General features: G+C 45.1%; 1 protein-coding gene across 3 annotated transcripts in view; it reads left to right on the top strand.

Annotated features, from left to right (window-relative positions):
* Positions 1–259: 259 nt before the first annotated feature.
* Positions 260–7,594, top strand: part of SAMD4A (sterile alpha motif domain containing 4A) — a 96,711-nt gene continuing 89,376 nt past the window's right edge. For all 3 annotated transcript variants that reach the window (XM_039240502.1, XM_039240503.1, XM_039240501.1), the window contains exon 1: positions 260–551. The gene's annotated coding sequence lies outside the window, so the exon portion shown is untranslated. The remainder of the gene's footprint in view (positions 552–7,594) is intronic.

Raw genomic sequence — 7,594 nt, 5'->3', positions numbered from 1 at the left:
CTCTGTGCCTCAGTTTCCCTGAAGCACAATATTAGTTTTGGGAGGGGAGGATAAAGGATTCCAGAGATGTATGAGGTGTGAGATACGATCAGCAAATGGAGGGAGCGTGGTGCCACGTGGTGTCACAGGAGCCCGAGTCAAGGCCACCAAACACGGCTGGGCCACCAGTCTCCTCCAGCATCGTCCACTGTGGGTGATGCCTCTGACATCACAATACCCAGCTGGACACTCAATAATGATGAGCTGTGCCCAGTGGACACCAGAGGAGGGGAGAAAAGGAGGAGGACAAAGTGGAGAGGGAGGAGATGGAGCAATCCCTTATGTGATAATTCCATCAACGCACAACTTTTCACCTACCATCAGGTTCAATGTAATGTGTTCAGCTCCATATAACCTATACAGCGTCTGTGCCCTCTCCCCCAAACTCAGCAAAATCTTATGGTCCACTAATCGAGAATTTTGCTCCTGTTGCTGCATATCTCGTGGTTCATCGTTGGACCTGTGAGTTGATACTTCTTCACCTAACGGCTCTCCGGAGCAACCGTCTAGAGGTAATGCTCTGGCTGTGTGGCCCAGGCTCTTCTGGGCCAACCGCAGTTCCACCTCCACCCTTCTTAGAGCAGCGCAGAACTCAGCGCAGAACCCCGGGTTGGCAGTTGTGGGGGGGGCATTGTGGGAGGGGTTCCTGAGGGTATGGTTCTGCAGTAAAGATACTTTCAAATGGTAATTCTCACCTGTGTTTTATCCCAAGCCACCCCCAGGCCTGGTCAGACTTTGTTAATGGTTGACTGCATTCTGAAACCCAAGTGGGCTGGTTTGAGGCTTTCCTGTGGAGCCTTTGAAGGTGCTGTCACTCCTTTTTAGTAGCTAGGTTGCTATAAATAGAACACTTGAGAGATCATCCCTGTCCTAGAAATATTATGATGTTTTTCTTGCTTATTTGTTGATTACTTTCTTAAAAATCCAGCAACTTCCTCTAAAAATAGGTCCCTGCCACCCATTGAATTGATTCCCCTAAGCCCTCCTCCTGGTAGGATATTATTTTTCCTACCTGGTTTCACATCAGCCTTAACCTGCTGATGAAGTTGAAGGCCTTGATTTTTCTCTTAGTTCCTTTGACCACTGGTTCTCAAACTTCAGCCTGGATCCAAATCACCCAAAGGGGTTTGTAAGCAGAATTTCTGATTTAGTAGATCTATGATGGGGATCTAGAATTTGCATTTCTAACAGGTTCCCAGGTGTGTGGGAGAGGCTGGGCAGGCTGGGGGTGGCACTATACTCTGAGAACCTGTGTCTTAGGCCTTTTTGGCTCTCCCAGCCTCTTCACCTCTCCCTCCCCAGCCTGCAGGAGAGGATCCCATGAGCATTGTCCTGGTCTCTTCAATGATGGTGACCATTGTTAACAGTTTTATAGCATTCACTATGGGCCAGACAGATTAAATAATTCAAACATCATAACAATCTTATGAAGTATTCCATTTTCCAAGTGAGGAAACCGAAGGATGCAGAGGCGGTTAAGTGAATTTTCAAGGTCATGCCGCTAACCAAATGGATGGTTGGGACTCAAGATTCAAACCCAGACAATACAGCTAGCATCTATGCTCTCAATTGCTATGCTTTCTAATCTTTCTTTTCCTCAAGTCACCTAGAGCACCTGATGCTCCTACAGTTTTTGGTGAATACCTCAGAAAGGACACTCAAGATAACTGAGCCTATCTTCGGTACTTGTAACCTACGTCTTGGGGTCTGAGTCTCCAGACAACTCAGCTCCTACCAGTGTGTGTGTGTGTGTTTGTGTGTGTGGGTTGGTGGAAGGTGGCTCTTTGAGAACTGCCTGAACCTCAGGAGGACCTCGGGAGGAGCTAATGTGAAGACACGAGCGGCATCCAACCCTGAAGGGAGTCCAGAGCCCCCTTCTCCTGGAGCCCACTGTCCCCTCACTATTCTGCCTTAGTCCAAAGGTTTCTTCTGTTGACACGTAGCACCCTAACCAGAGACAGACAAAGCTGGGAAGGAACAGATCTGCTGTGCCATCGGCTATGATAGGAGAGCACATGTATCTTTTGTCCAGTGTGGTCCAGCAAGCCTGCGTGATCAGCAATGACCTAGACCAGCATTAGGAGACACATACATGGGAGGCACTATCCCTGCCCTCAGGGAGCCAGCGGTTTCATCAAGGACAGTGTCATACAAGTGTGTACATCGTTGAGTTGGTCTGTGTGGTAGAGAGAGGCAGTGAGGGCCAGAGCAGACCAACAGGATTCAAGGGAGGAAGCAGACTCTTAAACCACGTCATGGATGATGATGGGGAGCAGGAGGGGAAGGGTTTGGATGTATGCAGGGTGTATCTACAGCCGAAAATATTTAATGGTAAATCATGATCTCTTTTAAGATTTGAACTGCCACAAGTTGTCTCCATTGGTGTAGTGATAATCAATTAAGCCCTCCCCCCCCCCCCCCCCCCCCCATGTGTTGGATGCTGGTTGGAGGTCTGCTGGAGGTACTGGGATTATTTTAGAAAATGGATTCTATTCCTTACAGAGTTGCTGGTTGGTTCTATAAATGGAAGCCTTCCTAAAGTATTTTTTCTCCCTCTCTCGTCTGGTTCTCTCCAAATTTTTTGTATTGCGGACATTTCTGTGGGGTACAAAACTTTTCCCATGGCTAGCTCTGACCCCGCACACCCCATTAAGGAAGACAGACCCTAACACTGGGCCATCTACATTGATAGGGACTAAAGATAAAGACCCGATGGCTTAATNCACCCTCCTACACTGTTGGTGGGAATGTAAACTGGTACAGCCCCTCTGGAAAACAGTGTGGAGGTTCCTCAGGAAACTAACAATAGAACTCCCCTAGGACCCAGCAATAGCACTGCTAGGAATTTACCCAAGGGATACAGAAATGCTGAGGCATAGGAGCACGTGTACCCCAATGTTCATAGCAGCACTCTCCACAATAGCTAAAACATGGAAAGAGCCTAAGTGTCCATCAACAGATGAATGGATCAAGAAGATGTGGTTTATCTATACCATGGAATACTACATAGCAATGAGAAGCAATGAAATCTGGCCATGTGTAGCAACATGGATGGACCTTGAGGGTGTTATGCTGAGCGAAATAAGTCAGGCAGAGAAGGACAAATATCATATGTTTGCACGTATAGGAGGATTAGGAGGAACTTGATGGAGGAACAAGGGGGAGAAGAAGGGCAGAAATGGTGGGGGAAAGGGAGAGAGGCAAACCATGAGAGACTCTTGAATGCTGACAAAAACTGAGGACTGATGGATGTGGGGGGGAGGGGGGGATGGGCATGGAGGAGGACACTTGTGGGGATGAGCACTGGGTGTTATGTGGAAACTAATTTGACAATAAACTATTTTTAAAAAAATAAATAAAATGTACAAAAGTAAAAAAAAAAAAAAGGTGGTGGTGTAAAGCTAGATTAAAACAAAACTTGCCACTGCTGTCACTCCCAGCACTGGACCAGTGTTATCTAAGTCTTCTTGCTGTTTTCAGGTCTTTTTTTGGTTTAGAATTCTAGACGGTATGTTTGAGGCTCAGGAAGGATGAGCTAGAAGCCTTTGTCGATAGTCTTTAAAACTGTGGGCTGTGAGCTCTTGTCTCCTACAACTTTCCCACAAAGTCTGCTAAAGCAAAGCGTCCTCATCTGGTCAGTGCTCCTGATTCTGGTCCAGCCACTGACCTCTGGGTCTCTTTAATTTCATAGTGGGATGCCCAGAAGGAGGGAATGGCCCAGGAGGAGGGAAACAGCCTTGTCCATTCTCATTTCTGATTATAGAACTTTATCCTTTTCCATTGTCCTTTCTGCCTTTCTTCCTTCTTAATGAAGGACTTTAGAAATTAAAAAGTAGCTCCCCTTCTCAGGAAAACCTAAAAAACCTTATTCTGAGCATATCGACAGACGTACTTCCCTAAAACGAACTTGGTGCACAAAGAACAGGTGAAAAGAAACTGCCTTTTCTGCTCACCTTTGCATAAATTCCTGGAGTTGGCTAATAGCTCAAGAGAACCAGAAGGAGAGGTGTGCCTCTCACTCCCTCTACAGGGCTATACCTAATGAGGAAAAGCAAGCAGGATTAGAAATGTTTGAGGGTTGCTTACCCAACTCAATCCTTACACAGTTGAGGAGGCCCTTCTTTTCAAATACAGTAACAGTTCATTTGTGACCATGGGTTTGAATATCCTCCTTCCACAAAATTGTCCATTCTCTCTTCCCCTAGAATAACTTTACATGTATTTCAGATTTCATACCTAAGTGAGTGATACATGAATTTTACTATCAACTTTTCTGGCACGTCTATTTTGGGGATGTATATGTGTGGTTCCTCGGTGACAGTATTTACACACATCACAGGGCTCTTAACGTTCACACTTACACTTTTGATTCCCATCTCTCAGGATGGGAAATTTTGCCTATAACTTGCTGAGCAACTTCCACATTATTTTAGAAAGCGTGAGACTTAACAACCCAGACTCATTTAAAGACATAGAATGGCCCCCTGTTGTCAGGGATGAACCGGCCCTTCCCAGGCTTGGTGAGGTTTGTAAACCTATTGTGGGAAGTGGCTGTTGTTCAGTTTGGGCTGTTGGATCAAGCACGAGCTATTCCTTTGAGATCTGACCTGTTTATATTTCTCTCAGGACACTCCTTATTGACTCCATTGGGACATTGCCAAAGGTTTTGGTCTCGGAGTTCTTCATTAATAAATACGATGGCAGTTAGGCTACCTGGACAACAGTGCACTTCTTTCAAAGCTCTCATTTGTAGAGCTGCTCCTGGAATAAGGCCTGAATCTGAGTGTTCTCAGACAATGCATGTTTTCCTCCTTTGCAAGGTCAGCATAAGGATTGCTAATTCATTATTTTGAAATACTATCGGAGAGTCATTTTGTGGTGTGTGGGGTTTTGTCAGTGGTGGTCTGGGAGTGCGAGAATGGCACTGAAGATTAGTGAGCGGGAAAGCTTCCTGCTCTGGGAACATTTATAGCCTCTCCTCTGAGAGGTTTTTGGTATTAAAAAAACTAGCCAAATGTGGTTTGTAAGGATTTGTCTTGCTTTTGTCAAGAGTAAGGTAACATTTTCTTCATCTCCCATTTATATGACTCTTAGGAGACCTATTCCGGTGAGGTTTTATTAGAACATAATTACTTATGGCCCAAAATTTTGGACGTTACAATAGTTTTAACACAACCCTATTGGCATTGGTTTTCTTTCTTTCTTCAACAGATGTTTGCAAAAGAGTCATATTAAATACATCTAATTCTGCTGTCTCAGCCTAATGAATCTTTATCATGAAGATTACTTTAATTGGTGTCAGTTACAATCAAGAAAAGCACCCATTATGCTTTTGTTTTCCAGCACGTGGGGAAATTTTCCATCCTGACAATGCTGTGAGGGGAATGTAGTAAAGATTTTGAAAATTAAGTTAGTCATTTTATTTTCCTCTTTTACACGTTCCTGTCTTTATTTGACGTTAAAGCTAAAAGAAACCAGAATTCTGGAGAGTCAAACAAGAAAGAGGTGACTGAACTGTTTTGGGTGACCCTTGGTACCCACCATAGTTTGCAGGTCACCGACTCTACCAGTCCTCATTTAAATTTTTTTTTCTTTTTTTATTTCTAGGAGAGAGAGAGAGAGTGTGAGCAGGGGAGGGTCAGAGAGAGAGGGAGTCACAGACTGAAACAGGCTCCAGGCTCTGAGCTGGCAGTCAGCACAGAGCCCGATGCGGGGCTCGAACCCACGAACCGCGAGATCATGACCTAAGCGAAAGTCGGACGCTTAACTGACTAAGCCACCCAGGCGCCCCTCTACCAGTCCTCATTTAAAAGAAATTTCTAGGAAGTGCTTAAGATTTTTAAGTAAGAAATCCCAAAGTCTAATCAACCATTCTCAAACAAAATGCCTGGGAACAATTTTATGTAGTTGTTTAAAAATGCAATTAATAAAGAAATGACAGTGCATGGGAAATGGGGACAACATCACTACCCTCATGGAGCTGTTGTCTAGTGGAGAAGGACAGAAAATAGGTGTGACACACAAGAGGTCACATGATAAATGCCATGGAGAAACATAAAACGGCATGGTGGATAAGGAAGTGGAGGGTGAGGGAGTAATATGGGCAATTTAAAATATTGTGGACAGAAAAGTTCTCACTCAGAAGGCAGCATTTAAGCAAAGACAGAACTGAAAGGGGCTAGATGTGGATCTGGGTGGGAGGAAACGTATTCCAGGCAGAATGAAGCAACAAATGCAAAGGTTGGAGGGTAGCACATATCTGGCATGTTAAAGAAACAGCAAGGAATCCAGAATGGACTGAAAAGCATGAGGGACCAGTAGTGGGAGATGGGGCTGCATCATAGAGGGCCTAATAGGTTATTGTATGGCTTCTACTCAGAGATGAGAAACTGTTGGAATGTTTGATCAGAGAAGTGATATGCCCTATCTTCTATAAAAAGATGATTCTATTTGTTATGTTGTTTGTAAGGCAGGGGGTGAATGGAATGCAGAAGCATGGTGAGAGGTGGTCAGAATCTGGGTATGTTTTTTTTTTTCTGTTTTTGTTTTTTTAATATTTTTATTTATTTCTAGGAGAGAGAGAGAGACAGCGTGAGCAGGGGAGGGTCAGAGAGAGAGGGAGTCACAGACTGAAACAGGCTCCAGGCTCTGAGCTGGCAGTCAGCACAGAGCCCGACGCGGGGCTCGAACCCACGAACCGCGAGATCATGACCTAAGCGAAAGTCGGACGCTTAACCGACTAAGCCACCCAGGCGCCCCAGAATCTGGGTATGTTTTAAAGATTTAGTGCACAGAGTTGCTAACAGATTAGACATGGAATATGAGAGAGTAGTCCAGGATACTCGAAGGTTTCAACCTGAGTTGCTGGAAAGATAGAAGGGCCATTGCTGAGATAGAACAGAGGACCGAAGGAGCAGATCTAGTGACGGTGAGCAGGGAGCTCAGTTTTGGACAGAGTAACTTTGAGGTCATCCGAGTGGACATGTGGAAGATCCAATTGGATGTGTATCCCAGGTGAGACTTGGGCCGGAGATACAAACGTAGGAGTCGTCTATACAGACATGAGGTCAAAACTGAGGCAAGTGGTCAGGGGAGCTGGCCAGTTTAATGTGCCCTCTGGGAATGGGCAGCCTTAGACCTACAAAACTTAGCGATAGCCAGGAGGAGGTCAGAAACCTGAATGTGAATCCCAACCCGAACCTGAGCTCTTGACAGAGATCTCAGGACTAATTGCCTACTGGCCTGGGTTCTTCAGGAGCAAAGGAGTCCTCCTGGAGCACCAAGTCTTGCCAGTGCCCAGGAAGAAGAGTGACTAAGATAGAAAGTCCCCAGTGAAGAGATGACCAGATCACTTGGGAGTAGTAAGTGGGTATTGAAGGTATCTGTTCAGGTCATGCATATGTACCTTTGAGGGTGGTCAATGAATGACCAACAGCTAATGACCCTCATGGTCCCAGAGAAAGCTTTAATGGTTATAATGGGCTATGAAGTCTACTACATAGATCCCTTTCTTTTCTAGGGAATTCAAGGGGCAGTTGCATTTTTGAATGATTTG

The sequence above is a fragment of the Hyaena hyaena genome, unplaced genomic scaffold, assembly GCF_003009895.1.
Source record: "Hyaena hyaena isolate Hyena2069 unplaced genomic scaffold, ASM300989v1 scaffold_175, whole genome shotgun sequence".
Lineage (NCBI taxonomy): Eukaryota > Metazoa > Chordata > Mammalia > Carnivora > Hyaenidae > Hyaena > Hyaena hyaena.
Note: the sequence above shows the minus strand (reverse complement) of the source record. Positions and strands in the feature narration are given on the sequence as shown.